The 17,039-nt window shown below is 41.4% G+C and overlaps 1 protein-coding gene across 3 annotated transcripts in view; it reads right to left on the reverse strand.

Moving 5' to 3' along the window:
* slc9a6b (solute carrier family 9 member 6b) overlaps positions 1 to 17,039 on the reverse strand; it is a 31,757-nt gene that overhangs the window by 11,793 nt on the left and 2,925 nt on the right. The window lies entirely within an intron of this gene.

Consider the following 17,039-nt stretch of genomic DNA (forward strand, 5'->3'; position numbering starts at 1 on the left):
AAATTGTTACGTCGTCGGCATATGCTGACAGCACAAGTTTCTCCTGTGGCTCTCTGACAGGAAAGCCCTGTAGCTCAGTTCTTAACTTGTGCAACAATGGTTCTATAGCAAGACTGTAGAGTTGTCCAGACAGTGGGCACCCCTGTCTAATTCCCCGTTTCATTTGGATGGGACAGCTAAGACCACCTCCAATCTTAAGTGTAAAAGCAGCTTCAGAGTATAAAAGTTTAATCCACATTAAAAAATTGTTTCCTACACCAAAGGATTCTAGTGTCTGGAAAAGATATTCGTGGTCCACTCTGTCAAAAGCTTTTTCTTGATCTAATGATAAAATTCCAAGTTCATACTGTTTCATTTTGCATAGATCCTTCCACAATATATTTATTTGCATTTGTTTTAAATACAAAAGCATACATTCAAATAAAGAAGAATAATAAAAAATTTAAAATAAAAAATAAAAAATAAAAAATAAAAAAAAAAAGAAGAGAGAAAAAAAAAACATACATAACAGAACCTTACAGATCAGCAAAACATGGAAAAAAAAAAAAAAAAAGAAAAAAAAACCCCCACATCTCAACTACTTTCCATACACCAGCATACACAGCCGTCCATTTAACAATTTAACTTTTACCTTTTCGGAGTATTTTGTTATTTTTAAAAGAAATCACATTATGTAATGGAGATACCAAATACAAAGAAATGAATGTCGAATATCAGTCGTCTCCTGCTGTCAAGTCCTCTTGGTTACAGTAACATAAAAATGGAGTCCAAATATTGTAAAAGTCTTTAAGTTTCCCTTTAACTGCATAAGTCAGCTTTTCCATGGCGAGGTTGTTAGTCATTTCTTTAAACCAGAGGATAGGGGAAGGACCTTGTATCTCCTTCCATTTTAAAGCAATAGCCCGTTTAGCCTGCAGCAAACTAAAGTCAATTAGTTTATGTTTATTAGTGTTCACCACAAAATTAGCTGGATATATATGAAATAAACAGAGTTTGGGATCACGAGGAATGTTTTCTTCAGGTAATTTACCAATCATAACCAGAATATTCTTCCAAAATGTTTGAATCTCAATACACTCCCACATACAATGGTAAAGGGTTCCAATCTCTTGTTTACATTTTAAACAACTGTCAGGAATATTTGGATTAAATTTATGTAATTTGACCGGGGTAATATATGTCCGCATGAGCCATTTATATTGCAGTAATCTGCATCTAGTATTGACACTACATGTTTGTGCAAGCAAACAAGAATCCATCCATTCATCTTTAGAAATATCTTCCTGAAGGTCATTTTTCCATGCAGTTAAATAGGACATAGAACTTTCTTTTGAACCCTCTAAAAGTGTATTATAAAAAAAAGATAGATTGCCTTTATCCCTTAAATGTTTCAAAGTATGTTCTTCTATAGTTGACAAAGAAGGTACTGAATAAGTTTTCATTTCAGAGTGTATAAAACTTCTTATCTGTAGATATTTGAAGTAGTGTTTCTGAGGAATATCGTATTCTCTCATCAGTTGTTGGAATGACATCATTATACCATCCTTATATAAATCCTTTACTTGTTTTGCTCCCTTGTACATCCAGTTTTTGAATCCCCCATCGTTTCTCCCAGGCACAAACATTGTATTACCCCAATCATTCTAAGAAAAGGATTATGTGTAGATTTTTTTAGCATTTTAACTGAGGAAGAATAAAGATACATCTCTAATGGAATTGTTATTCCATTTTTTTCTATATCTATCCATGCAGGAGGGTCTGTTTCTATGAAGTAATACATAGCAGAACATAACTGAGCTGCCCAATAATAAAGTTTTATATTTGGTACTTTAAGCCCTCCGCGGTCATATGGTAAATAAAGTAGGGACAGACGTAACCGAGGACGCTTGTTATTCCATATAAACCTTATGAACATTTTCTTCAGTGTTACAAAGAATGTAGCTGGAAGAGGAAGAGGAATTGACATCTTTATAATATTTATACGTCCAATCATTGAGATTGGCATTGCATTCCATCTCTCGAGCGAGTCCATGACTTTTTTAATTAATGGGTCATAATTAATTGAAATAATTTCTTTTATATTTGTTACTATCTTAATTCCTAAGTATGTAAACCCTTCTTGAGAACTGAAAAATTGTTGCCTATTGGTTTTATTGTTTCTCCTTTCATCCACATTTAATAATAACAACGCACTTTTATTATTGTTAACTTTATACCCAGAGAACTCTCCAAATACTGTTAATAAAGTGTTAAGTGATTGAATTGAAAGTTCTAGATTACTAAGAAAAACAACAATATCGTCTGCAAACAAAGATAAACGGTGTTCTCTCTCACCTATTATTATGCCTTTAATTTCAGGACTGCTCCGAATTGCCATTGCAAGAGGTTCTACTGCGAATAAAAACAACAAAGGGGACAGTGGGCACCCTTGACGGGTGCCTCTACTTAAATTAAAGGGCTTTGAGATTTGATTATTTGTTATTATTTCTGCTTCTGGACCATTGTAAAGTAATTTGATCCATCTAATATACCCCTCACCCAACCCAAATCTCTTAAGCACCTCGAAAAGATACCTCCATTCAATTCTGTCGAAGGCTTTTTCCGCGTCCAACGACAGAATTGCATGCTCTTAGCTAGAGCCTTACACAGAATCTTAGTATCACAGGACATTAACGATATGGGCCTATAGGATGATTTTTCATTGGGAGGTTTACCTGGTTTTAATATAAGAGTAATCAGAGCTGATCTCAGAGAAGGGGGTAATATTCCTTTTTCCATAGATTCATTAAACATTTCAAGTAAGTGTGGTAGAATTTTCCTGGCAAATGTTTTGTAAATTTCCATCGGGAGGCCATCCGGTCCCGGAGCCTTACCGTTACTCATGTCCTGTAGAGCCTCTGAGAGCTCTTCTATACTTAGATTCTTTTCTAAAATACTTCTTGTCTCCTCTGATAATTTTGGAAATTGAATTTTATTAAGAAAATTATTTTGCCCCTCTGAATTGTTGGTGTTTTCCGATTTATACAAATTTTCATAATAGAGTTTAAAAACATTATTTATTTCCATTGGGTCTACAGTCTTCTCCCCATTCTCTAAAAAAATTGAATTAATGGCTCTATCTGTTTGTATTTTCTTAATTCTCCACGCTAGGAGTTTTCCAGATTTTTCCCCCTGATCATAATATGACTGCTTTAGCCACATTAAGTTCTTAGATATTTTACTACTAGTTATTTCATTATATTTGGCTTTTAATACGTGAAGTTCTTTCTGCTTTGAAAGGTCATTATGAATGCTCTCTATACATTGGCTGCTTTTTCCCGAGCTCCGCCAGACTGACCAATTTTTCTACTTTTTCGTCCCCTTACGAAGAGTAAACATATAACAGATAAGTATTTTATACTACCTTATAATATATTCACTCGAAACGCGTGTTATATCGTTTTCGTATAAGTTTATTTCGCATAAGTTTTAATTGTTTTGCAGCACACCGCTCCTAGCCGGCTTTTCATTAGCATCGCTAGCCCGTTAGCCCGGCTATTCACAATTGTTTACTTTCGCACCGGTTATTTCTATTTTTAGACACCATGTCGGTTGGGTCTCTGCCCCTGTGTGCAGGTGAGGAGACATTGGAGCTGCACTCGGTGGACTTGGAGATGGAGGCCGTGGAGAAGCTGATCCGCGACCTACAGGTGAAGCTGGCCCGGCTACAGCAGCGGAAAGCCACGCTGGAATTGTCGCGGACCGACGCTCACCTGTCCCAGGTAAATTCTCGGCATGAGAATTCTCCGACAACCTCTACTCCGCGTGCTTCTCTGCCCAGGTCCAACGCACCGAGAACGCAGCCTGCCCAGCTTTCCTTCACCCCGGCGCCGGGATACCACGAGGCCTGGAAACTTCAGCAGCGGAAGACGCGCGCCAAGCCCCGGGCGAGGACCTCTCCTCCTCCGCCACCACCCGTCTTCGAGATCTCAACCCGAAACCGCTTCGCTCCTCTCCGTGAGACGGCACACGACGCGCTGGTCATCGGAGACTCCATTGTCCGGCACGTGCGTGCTACCACAGCTAAAGGTAAGGCGTACATGCGCTGTTTACCTGGTGCACGTGTTCTTGATGTTGCTGCACAGGTGCCTGCGGCCCTGAGGAAGAACATTCGAGCTGTGGTTCTTCATGCTGGCACCAACGACATCAGGCTGAGGCAGACGGAGATCCTAAAGAAGGACTTCAGGAGCCTGGTTGAGAAGGTCCGCAGCACATCACCCACGACAAAGATCGTCGTATCTGGACCACTTCCGACATTTCAGAGAGGAATCGAGAGGTTCAGTAGATTATTTGCCTTCAATGAATGGTTACAATCTTGGTGTCAACAACAGAGATTACCCTTTGTTGATAACTGGAATGTTTTCTGGGAGCGTCCTAGGCTCTACCGCACAGATGGCCTGCACCCTAGCAGAGCTGGAGCAGCGGTCCTCTCTGACAACATCTCCAGGACATTACGAACCATCTGACTTGCGGTAAGTCATACCTCAGATTCTTTAGATATCAGCCACAATACAACTCACCATACTGATAGACGCACACACATAGCTTGTACTATAGAAACTGTGTCTACTCCCCGATTAGTGAGAAAAAAGAATAAATTCGTTAAATCCAGCCGAAACAATCTGGTAACCATTAAACCAGAAAAAGGCCAAATAAGTAATCGAAGCCTACCTCTAAAGTTTGGACTTCTCAACATTAGATCCCTTACGCCTAAAGCACTTATTGTTAATGAAATGGTATCAGATTATTGCCTTGACACACTCTGCCTCACTGAAACCTGGCTTAAACCAAATGAATATATTGGTCTGAATGAGTCTACTCCGTCAGGATATTTTTATAAGCACGAGCCCCGTCTAATTGGTCGCGGTGGTGGTGTCGCCACTATCTACAAAGATGTACTCACTGTTACTCAGAAAATAAGGCCCAGGTTTAACTCATTTGAAGTGCTCGTCATTAATGTTGCACTTAATGAAATACATAATAAACCCGCGCTATATTTTACTCTGGCCACCGTGTACAGACCCCCAGGGCCATATGCCGATTTTCTAAAAGAATTTGGACATCTGCTATCAGACCTAATTGTTAACTCTGACAAAGTGTTGATAGTAGGTGACTTTAACATTCATGTAGATGATGCTAACGACACTTTAGCCCTCGCATTTATGGACTTACTAAATTCCTTAGGGGTTAAACAAAATATAAATAGATCAACTCACCGCTGTAATCATACACTAGATTTAATTATATCTCATGGTATAGATGTCACTAATATAGAGATTTTAACTCAAAGTGATGATATCACAGATCATCACCTCCTGATATATACTCTACCCGTAGAACAGATTAGCTGTGTCTCTCCACGGTATCGATTTGTTAGAAATATGAATCCGACTACTAAAGACAGATTCACAAGTAATCTACCGGATCTGTCCCAAATTCTTATTAGACCCCTAAATGCAGACGATCTAGACGAAGTGACCAGCAGCATGGGTACTATTTTTACCAGTACATTAGACACTGTTGCTCCCATCAGATTAAAAAAAGTCAGAGATAAAACACTTGCTCCTTGGTACAATAGTCATACTCGCGCCCTAAAGAGAGCAACCCGTAACCTTGAGCGAAAATGGAGAAAAACTAAATTAGAAGTTTTTCGAATTGCGTTTAAAGACAGTATGTGCAGCTATAGACGGGCTCTAAAAACCGCTAGGACCGAGCATCTTAGCCAACTGATAGCAAGAAACCAAAACAACCCCAAGTTCTTATTTAGTACAGTAGCCTGCCTAACAAAACCTAAGATGCCTGCAGAGAGTACTCCACAACATTTTAGTAGTGAAGATTTTATGGACTTCTTTAATGAAAAAATCGATAGCATAAGGAAGAAAATAACAGAGGTTCAACCTCTAATAGCATCTCATGATCTAGTTCAGCCAAGAGCTTCACATTTAGATTTTCAGTGCTTTACAGGTATAGGACAGGAAGAGCTTTATAAACTTATCACCTCAGCTAAATCAACAACGTGCCTGTTAGACCCAATACCAACCAGACTTTTAAAAGAAGTGATGCTTACAGTTGGAGAGCCAATTCTAAACATTATTAATTCTTCATTATATCTAGGTCACGTCCCTAAACCTTTGAAGCTGGCAGTTATTAAGCCGCTTCTTAAAAAATCTAATTTGGACGCGAATGAAATAACAAATTATAGACCGATTTCAAACCTTCCGTTCATATCAAAAATATTAGAAAAAGTAGTATCAGCTCAAATATGCACATTCTTGCAGGAAAACAACATCCTAGAAGAATTTCAGTCAGGTTTCAGGCCACATCATAGTACAGAAACTGCACTAGTTAAGATTGCAAACGACTTGTTTTTAGCTTCAGACCAAGGCTGCATCTCAATATTAGTCTTACTTGATCTAAGTGCTGCATTCGACACCATAGATCATAATATTCTCATAGACCGCCTACAAAATCATATAGGTATTCAGGGGCAGGCATTAAAATGGTTTAGATCATACCTGTCTGATCGATACCATTTTGTAGATCTAAATGGAGTACCGTCTGATGTAATGCCAGTGAAATATGGTGTCCCACAAGGGTCAGTTTTAGGACCTCTCCTGTTCTCAATTTACATGCTTCCCCTGGGAAACATCATTAGAAGGCATGGGATTAGTTTCCATTGTTATGCTGATGATACCCAATTATACATCTCAACAAAACCAGATGAAATACCCAAGTTGTCTAGATTAACAGAGTGTGTCCAGGACATAAAAGATTGGATGACCAATAACTTTCTTTTACTAAATTCAGATAAGACAGAGATATTGCTCATCGGCCCAAAAACCAGCACACAACAGCTTTCACAATTCAGCCTGCGTTTAGAAGGATGTACTGTTACTACTAGCTCAACAGTAAAAGACCTGGGCGTGATATTAGACAGCAACTTGTCTTTTGAAAATCATATTTCCAATATCACAAAAACAGCCTTTTTCCATCTTAGAAATATTGCCAAACTTAGGAGTATCCTATCCGTATCTGATGCAGAAAAGCTAGTTCATGCATTCATGACCTCCAGACTGGACTATTGTAATGCATTACTAGGTGGTTGTCCTGCATCCTCAATAAACAAGCTACAGTTAGTCCAAAATGCAGCCGCCAGGGTTCTCACTAGATCCAGAAAATATGATCATATAACACCTATATTATCATCCCTGCACTGGCTACCTGTTCAATTTTGAATTAATTACAAAATAGTACTACTTACATACAAGGCTTTAAATAGTTTAGCTCCCTCATACCTAACCAGTCTTTTGATACGCTATAATCCACCACGTCCCTTAAGATCACAAAACTCCGGACTTCTGGTAATTCCCAGAATTTTAAAATCTACAAAAGGGGGCAGGGCATTTTCATATTTGGCTCCAAAGCTTTGGAATAGCCTTCCAGACACTGTTCGGGGAGCAGACACGGTTTCCCAATTCAAAAGTAGGCTCAAGACGCATCTCTTTAATCTGGCATACGCGTAACTCATCCCATAACCTCATACTCCAGTACACCTATCCTGAATGGCAACTACGCTAATTCTCTCCATCTTTTCTGTATTTTTCTACCCATCCTGAGACATCTGGAGATTGTGCCAGCTTCAGTAGACAAAGGCCAACCCTGCGAGGTTTCTAAAGCATCTTGAGAAGGACCTGCTCCAGCTAGATTCTGCTTTATGATGGCTGGAGCTACACATCCTGCTCCTGTGCTTCCAGTGATCCTGACCCCATCTGCCCTCTGCACCCACTGCTGAACTGAATCTACACAACTTCTGATATATTGAACTTTCACCTGCACAACACACTTGATGTTATTTCTATCTGTTGTCACCCAGATGAGGATGGGTTCCCTGTTGGGTCTGGTTCCTCTCAAGGTTTCTTCCTATTGCCATCTCAAGGAGGTTTTCCTTGCCACTGTCGCCGTCACCCTTGGCTTGCTCATCAGAGACATTTCATTCATCATTCATTCATTTAATTATTATCTAGACACATTTTTCTCACACATACACACTTCCAAATATTTTCTTTTCTTTTCTTTCTTAAAAAAAAAAAAAAAAAAATCTTTTATTTTTTTCTTGTGAAGCTGCTTTGGGACAATGACCATTGTTAAAAGCGCTATATAAATAAAATTGAATTGAATTATTGGTAAAGAGATGCTGTTCTAGTACTTTAATTTGTTTCTCCAGGTCTACTAATTGTGCCCAATAAATTTTGGATCTGTATCTTGTAAAACTTAAAATCTCCCCTCTAATATATGCCTTGAAGGCCTCCCATTTAACTGAGGCACTCGTTTGATTTGTATTTACTGAAAAATATAGATCTATTTTATTATCCAAAAATTTTACAAAATCAAGATCAAAAAGCCAGCTTGCTTGAAATCGGAGGGGGGAGTACAAAATTGTCTAATTGGATTGTAAACGAAACAGGGGCATGGTCAGACAGTAGGATACTATCATACCAACTTTTGCCTACCTTCGCCACTAAACCATTGGAAATTAAAAAATAATCTATTCTTGAAAATGTTTTATATGTACTCGAAAAGCATGAGTATTCTTTCTTGCTTGGATTGAGATACCTCCAAATCTCAACTAAATTTAAGTCAGTCATAGACTTCAAGATAATTTTTTTAGACTGCTGATGGGTACTATCTACTCCTGAGGAGCGATCATTCGCAGGGTTTAGTATACAATTAAAATCTCCTCCAATTACATAATTTCCGGTATAAGATGAGATAGTGAAAAAGAAATTCTGAAAAAAGGAGGGGTCATCTACATTAGGAGCATATATGTTTATTAAATTAATAAGTGATGCCAAAATTGTACCATTAAGAATTATGTATCTCCCTAACGGGTCTATATATTGCTGTTTTAACTGAAATGGAATGGACTTATGTATAAGAATCATGACTCCTCTGGCTCGAGAGGTGAAAGATGCATTGAAAACTTGTCCTGGCCATCTCTTAGTGACTCTACTAACATCTTCTTTTAATAAATGAGTTTCTTGTAAAAAGATTATGTTTGATTTCATTTGTTTTAATCGACCTAGTACTTGTTTAAGTTTTACCAAATTATTTAATCCTCTTACATTCCAGCTACAAATATTTATCTCCGAATTATTAATCATTTACATTTCATTTACTCTAATTCATTTGGCAAGCCTACTCTCATTACTATCAGCCCTGGGCTCGCTACCCAAAAAAGAACTGGGCTCTGATTTTAATACTAAGTCCCACCTTATGGAACATCGGCCTAGTTTAAATGGACATGTGTACCTCTATACCTGAACTTGTTTACTCATATTGATGAAAATATTGCTGAAAGGAAAAATCTATTTAAACCACATTTAAACCGGCAAGGTGATTTGTCGCGATATTTCGGTTCTGCTGGAATATAATATAAATTCCAATTGCACGTAAATATAAAAATCTTGACAACTTGAAAAAAAAATGGAAAAACGCGTGAATCCTTAATAACTAAACACAGAGTTCAAGTCCTGATGAGTCCACACTTACTTGTGTTACAATGTTTAAGCATTGGTACGTACTGACCGAACAAAATCCTCCGCAACAGTTTTAAAGACATGACGCTGTCCGGCGTGCGTGCCTATCAGGTGCGCTGGGTAAAGCATCCCATAACGAATTTCCATGCCTCTAAGTTGTGCCTTTACTCCGTCAAACTGACGCTGCCGCTGACGAGTCTCAGCTGATAGATCTGGAAACAAGCTGATCCGTTGCCCTTCATATCTTAACTCCTTCATTTTCCTAGCCGCTCTCAAAGCCTTCTCCCTGTCCTGGTAATTCAGGAACTTTATCACGATCGCTCTTGGAGTTGACGGGCGGTTCGGGTTTACTTGTCCTACGCGGTGCGCTCGTTCAATGACAGGTGGGGATCCGAACTCATCTCTCAGAATCGCGGGGAAAAAATTCTCAATGAAGGCACACATATTGGATCCTTCGGTTTTTTCTGGCAGGCCAATTAGTCTCAGATTAGAACGCCTTCCTCTGTCCTCCAGATCCTGCACCTTGTTTCGTAGAACTTCTGTTGTTTCTTCGAGTTTATTTACTTTGTGTTGAAGGGCTGATACGTCCTCTTCAGCTTGCGAGATCCTCTCCTCAGCCGCTCCCATTCGTTGCGCTTGTGACAGTAATTCCGATTTTATGCCGTTTATGGCGTCCATCGTGTCAGTGAATTGTTTCGAACAATCATCTCTCAAAGACTGAACCGCACGTAGGATATCATCGTTTGTGGCCGCGTTATCTTCACTCTGCGGCTCGGCTAGCTTCTTACTAGCTAGCACTTTGCCTTCCTCCCCCATCTGCCCAGACGGCTTTAAATGTTGTGCAGGTTTGATGGTTTTGGGTGGCATTTTGTCCCGGCAACCTTAAAAGTGATTTTCCAAACACTTATTGTATGAATTCTAGCCTTTCTAAAGGAGTTTAAGCGAGTATTCAGCAGCGAGCCCGATTCGCGCGACTTATCAGCTGCACGCCATAACCGGAAGTATTTTTGCATAGATCAATTAGGTCTCTCATAAGAAAAAGGTTGTCTGTAATGGTGCGGTGAGGTATACAGTATGTCTGATTGTTGTGAATTATTGAGTGCATGCATTGTTTCAGTCTGTTCGCCAGGCACTTTGAAAGTATCTTATAGTCACTGCATAGTAGTGACACTGGTCTCCAGTTCTTCAGTTGCCCCAAGTCTTCTTTTTTTGGGATCAGTGATAGAACCGCCCTTGTGCAGCTCACTGGTAGTTTCCCGCTGTTAAAAGCACATTTAAAAACTTCGTAGAGGTCAGGTCCTATTACGTTCCAGAGATGTTTATAAAATTCGCTCGGCAGTCCGTCTATTCCTGGTGAGCGTCCCGTTGCGAGTTGCTGCACAGCGTCAGTAAGCTCCTGCAGCTCGAGTTCAGCGTCCAGCACGGTGCTTTGTTCCGGAGACAGTTTTGGAAGCTCCTCGAGTAGTTCCTCTCTACAGGATGTATCACAGGGCTCTGCACTGTAGAGCTGGGTGTAGAAGTTTGTAGCCATTTTCCTCATCTCGCTTGGGTCAGCTGTTGTCGTTCCATCTGCTCGTGTCAGGTACACCATCTGATTTTGAGGTTTGGTGTTTCTGGACAGGTTGAAGAAGACTGGGAGCACTGGGAGCATCCATGTCTTTGATGCAGGAGATGCGATGTCTGATCAGGGCTGTTTTGGCTTGTTCGTGGAGGAAAGAGCTTAGAGCTTTTCTTTTTCCTTCCAGGAGATGGCCCATTCTGACATCGTTCTTGCTGATCACTTTTTGTTCTGTCTGGGTGATTTCTGCCTCAAGTTCTTTAATAGTGGTTTTAAAAGCTTCTGATGTGTGTTCAGTGTACATTTTGCAGAAATTTTTTATTTGATTTTTTCCCACCTCCCACCAAGAGACCAAACTGCTAAAATCCCCTTTTCTGTCTTTCCACTCATTTCATAAAACTTTAAAATTTTCATAAAAAATGTCATCCTGTAAAAGCTTTATGTTAAAACGCCAGTGTGTGCTCTGCCTTTTTGTGTTTGGTGTTTTTATTTCTATGCTGATCAGATGGTGATCAGAAAAACCAGTGGGGAAGATGCCTGTCTTGTGAAGGTTGTTTCTGTGGGATTTGGTGATGTAGAACCTGTCCAGTCTTGCTGCAGTAATCTTTGTGTTATTAACCTTGACCCATGTGTATTTTCTTGTGTTTGGGTTTTTTTCTCTCCACACATCCACCAGACCACTCTGCATGATGAGTTCCTCGAGCGCCTCAGCAGACTTTGGGTGTGGTTCCTCGCTATCTCGGTCTAGGGTAAAGTCTGTTGTGCAGATCCAGTCCCCTCCCATTACTATTGTGGATTTTTTTTTTACTTTGTTGTATTATATTTTTAATTCTGTTGAACAATTGGATTCTTTCACTGCCACTATTAGGGGCGTATACATTTAAAAAAGTAAAAGATTCCTTTTTTATTTCTGCTTTTATCATTAAAACTCGACCTTTTACTAGTTCTGTTACTTCCACCCCTTTCATGCTCACTGCTTTATTAAAAAGTATTGCCACACCATTACTGATGTTGGAACCGTGACTCAAAAATATTTTCCCTTCCCACCACATGGCCCACTCAGTCTCATTAGCTTGGTCGCTATGTGTCTCCTGTAGGAAAACAATATCGATGTTCTTTTGTATTATAAAATCCCCAACTACTGCTCTTTTTTTCCTATCTCTGCCACCATTTATGTTTAAAGACCCTATTTTTAAATTATCCATAAGAAAAGATAAAAGAAAGAAAAAGAAAAGACAGATACAAAGTGTATTACAAAGGTCTGGGTGCACCCAGTGTGAAATGTTCATTTTTGTTTTACTTGAGACCGCCGCCATCGTGTTATGTGATCTTTTAAGCGCCATCTCTTTTTTTTGCTCAGTCGATCATATCCTATAGTCCGCTGTAATTTTGCGACTGATGCTATAAATTTTTTAACATCCGTAAAATGTTTTTCAATATTGATTGGTTTTTTATACGTTTTTTTCAAATATTCATTTATATCATCGAGTGTGTATAGCTGTTGATCGTCCCCAAAACGTGACTTACTGATGTCTGATATATCGGAAAACCTGTCTTCTTCAAAGTCCTCATCCATTGAGTCTTCCTCCTGCACCACTGCACCTCCATCCTGCATCATTTCACCTTCATTCTGCTCCTCTACACCTCCATCCTGCTCCACTGCACTTCCTTCCTGCACCACTACACCGCCACCCTGCTCCACAACACCTCCACCCTGCTCCACCACACCTCCACCCTGCTCCACCACACCTCCACCCTGCTCCACCACACCTCTACCCCGCTCCACATTACCTCCACCCCGCTCCACATTACCTCCACCCCGCTCCACATTACCTCCATCCTGCACCACATCACCTCCATCCTGCTCCACAGCACCTCCACTCTGCACCACTACACCTCCGTCCTGCACCACTACACCTCCGTCCTGCACCACTACACCACCAGTCTGCTCCACACTGGAGCCCGCTCCATCCTGCCCCACTGCCCTGACCCCACTAGGCCCCGCCTCCTCCCTGCCCTGTGCTCTATGTGGGCAGCTGAACTTTTTGTGCCCGATGTCCCCACATTCGAAGCACCTCATGTTCCCAGTGCTGGCGTACAGCATGTATGACTTCCCCTCATGAGTGACTCAGTCAGGAACATGAGCACTGTACGCCTGAAGGACACGACATGCTTCAGCGCGAGGTTTTTACAGTTCAGAGACACCACTCTCATACTGCTCACGATCTTACCGAACCGAGACAATTCGCTCCTTACATCCTCATCAGGGATAAAAGGAGGGACGTTCGACACGGTGACCTTCATTGTTGTTGCACCCAGCGGAGTAACGGAATAAAGTTCTCCACTTACCTTTATTCCGTGTTCAATCAGCTAATGCACGAGTTCCCTCTCCTTAACGAACACCACCACGGGCTTGTTCATCCGCGACGCCGACACGATGTTCTCACAGCCGATACACTCTCCTACCGCCAGTAACACCTGCTCCACCGACACCACGGCGCTCACCTCACAGCGCACCCCGTGACGGAGTGAGAGAGGACGGACCGCACCGCTCGGGTGAGCCGCCATCCCTGCACCCCGTCACGGGAGTCAACAGCTCCACACACCCGCGGGTTAAAGAAATAACGCCGCGCGCTGCTGTTTATAGATGTTTATAATAATATTGTGCTTTAGAAAAGAAAAGCTCAAAGTATTAGAAAAGTTTTCCAAAAGTTTGGAAAACGCTCATTCGCTCTCACACCACACTCCACACACTACTCTCACACCACCTCCCAGCATGCACCAGAGAGAGAGAGAGAGAGAGAGAGGGAGAGGGAGTGAGAGAGAGAAAGAGAGAGAGTGAGAGAGTGAGTGAGAGAGTGAGAGAGAGTGAGTGAGAGAAAGAGAGAGAGTGAGTAAGAGAGAGAAAGAGAGAGAGTGAGAGAGAGTGAGTGAGAGAGAGAGAGAGAGAGAAAGAGAGAGAGAGTGAAAGAGAGAGAGTGAGTGAGAGAGAGAGAGAGAGCGAGAGAGAGAGTGAGAGAGAGAGTGAGTGAGTGAGAGAGAGAGAGAGAGAGAAAGAGAGAGAGTGAGAGAGAGAGTGAGAGAGAGAGAAAGAGAGAGTGAGAGAGAGAGTGAGAGAGAGAGAGAGAAAGAGAGCGAGAGTGAGAGAGAGAGAGAGTGAAAGAGAGAGAGAGAGAGAAATAAATTATTAGACACAGAAGATCCCTCTCTGTCTACATCACTTTATCCTGTTCTGGGTCGCGGGGGATCAGGCCTATATGGTCGATTGGTCAGAGAGTCTCATCAGACCTGAGAATTTTGTGTCTCCTGGTCTGAGGTCCTTCAGGTTCCTTTTGCCAAACTCCAGACGGCTGCCATGTGCCTTTTACTAAGGAGTGGCTTCCGTCTGGCTGCTCTACCATATAGGCCTGATTGGTGGATTGCTGCAGAGATGGTTGTCCTTCTGGAAGGTTCTCCTCTCTCCACAGAGGACCTCTGGAGCTCTGACAGAGTGACCATCGGGTTCTTGGTCACCTCCCTGACTAAGGCCCTACTCCCCCGATCGCTCAGTTTAGATGGCCGGCCAGCTCTAGGAAGAGTCCTGGTGGTTTCGAACTTCTTCCACCTGCAGAAATCTTTCTGTAACCTTCACCAGATCTGTGCCTGGAGACAATCCTGTCTCGGAGGTATAATTCAAATTCAATTTTTATTTGTCACATACACAGTCATACACAGTACAATATGCAGTGAAATGCTTATACGACCGCCAGTGACCTTAAAAGAAAAAATAGTAAAAGCTTATACATAAGAAATAATAGGAATGAAAGAAATACTAGAAATACTAAAAAATAAAATTAACTAGTAAAATATGCTGTACAAAGTAAAATATACTGTAATAAGAGAAATACGTTAGAAAAATAAGATTAACTAGTGCGATGTACTGTACAAAGTGAAAGTAAAATATACTGTACAAATAAGAACAAGATATCTATAAAAAAGCAAAATATCAATATATTAAATAGAAAAATAGAAAAGAAAATAGAAATAGAAATTTCTCAAAAACAAATTTAGAATTCAAGTATGCATAAAAAGTGACTTTGTAAAGTGTCTTATTTAAAGTGATTTGTGCAGTGGAGTTACAAAAAGATGGTATTAGTCCTTTGTTGTGTTGTGGTTGAGAGACCGTATCAGGGAGCGGCCTTCAGGGAGCGGAATCGCTTCCCAGACCGCAACAGAGAGAACAGTCCATTGTTGGGATGGCTGAGGTCCTTTACAATCTTCCTGGCCTTGTTCCCGCACCGTGTGCTGTAGATCGAGTGCAGGTCAGGGAGCTCGGTGCGGATGATGTGCTCAGCTGATCGCACCACCCTCTGTAGAGCTCGTCTGTCCTGCATGGTGCTGTTTTCAAACCAGGTCGTAATATTTCCTGTCAGGATGCTCTCTATGGTGCAGGAGTAGAAATTCCTGAGCACCTTGGAAGGCAGTCTGAAGTCTCTCAAGTGTCTTAGGTGGTAAGGATGCTGCCGGGCCTTTTTCACCACGGTGTTGATGTGACAGGACCATGACAGGTCCTGCGTGATGTGAACACCGAGGTATCAGAAGCTGTCCACTCTCTCCACTGGGCTCCTGTTGATGACGGGGGTCTGGTAGTTCCTCTCCTGCTTTGTACAAAAGTCCACTATCAGCTCCTTTGTCTTGCTGACGTTCAGGTGGAGATTGTTCCTCTGGCACCAGTTCCCCAGATATCAAATCTCCTCTAGGTAGGGCGAATCATCGTTGTTCGATCAAACTTGATGATGGCGGTGGAGTTGGTAGTGGCCACGCAGTCGTGGGTGTACAGAGAGTACAGCAAGGGGCTCAGAACACAACCCTGGGGGGCTCCAGTGCTGAGAGTAATGGAGGCTGAGACATGTCCGCCCATCCTTACTGCCTGTGGTCTGCCAGTTAGGAAGTTGGAGATCCACTGACACATAGATGAGCTGAGTCCCAGGTGCTCCAGCTTGGTGGTGAGTGTGGAGGGAATTATGGTATTAAATGCAAGCTGTAGTCGATGAAGAGCATTTTAACATAATTCCCCCTCCGAGTGTCCAGGTGAGTGAGAGATGTATGAGGGAGATGAGAGATAGCGTCATCCGTAGAGCGGTTTGGACGGTAAGCCAACTGTAGTGGGTCCAGTGGGTCCGGTAGTAAAGAAATTATGAAGTCTCTGACCAGGCGTTCAAAGCACTTCATCACTACTGAGGTGAGGGCTACAGGGTGTCTACAGACAATTCCTTTGACTTCATGCTTGGTTTGTGCTCTGACATTAACTGTCAACTGTGGGACCTTATATAGACAGGTGTGTGCCTTTCCAAATCGTGTCCAATCAACTGAACTTACCACAAGTGGACTCCAATTAAGCTGCAGAAACATCTCAAAAATGATCAGGGGGAACAGGATGATCAGGGGAAACAGGATGCATCTGAGCCCAATTTTGAGCTTCATGGCAAAGGGTGTGAATACTTATGTACATGTGCTTTCTCAATGTTTTTATTTTTAATAATTTTGCAAAAATCTCACGTAAACTTTTTTCGTGTTGTCATTATGGGGTGTTGTGTGTAGAATTCTGAGGAAAAAAATTATTTATTCCATTTTAGAATAAGAATAGAAATGTGGAAAAGGGATGCGCTGGAAATACCTTCCGGATGCACTGTATATGACTAACTAAATATAGCTAGATAAAAAGGTACATTAAAGTTGTTTTGAGAAAATCTGAGTTTGGCAGCAGTTTTAAACTCAATGATGGAGTTACAGTGTCGAATGTTAAGAGGGAGTTCATTCCCGAGCCTTGGCTCCGCCCTAGAGAACAATCTCGCAAACCACTGTGTTAAGATTAAAACCTGGTGCTGATAAAATCAAACAGCAAAGTTATGTAAAGCTTCAAACAT

This window comes from Clarias gariepinus, chromosome 17 (assembly GCF_024256425.1).
Source record: "Clarias gariepinus isolate MV-2021 ecotype Netherlands chromosome 17, CGAR_prim_01v2, whole genome shotgun sequence".
Lineage (NCBI taxonomy): Eukaryota > Metazoa > Chordata > Actinopteri > Siluriformes > Clariidae > Clarias > Clarias gariepinus.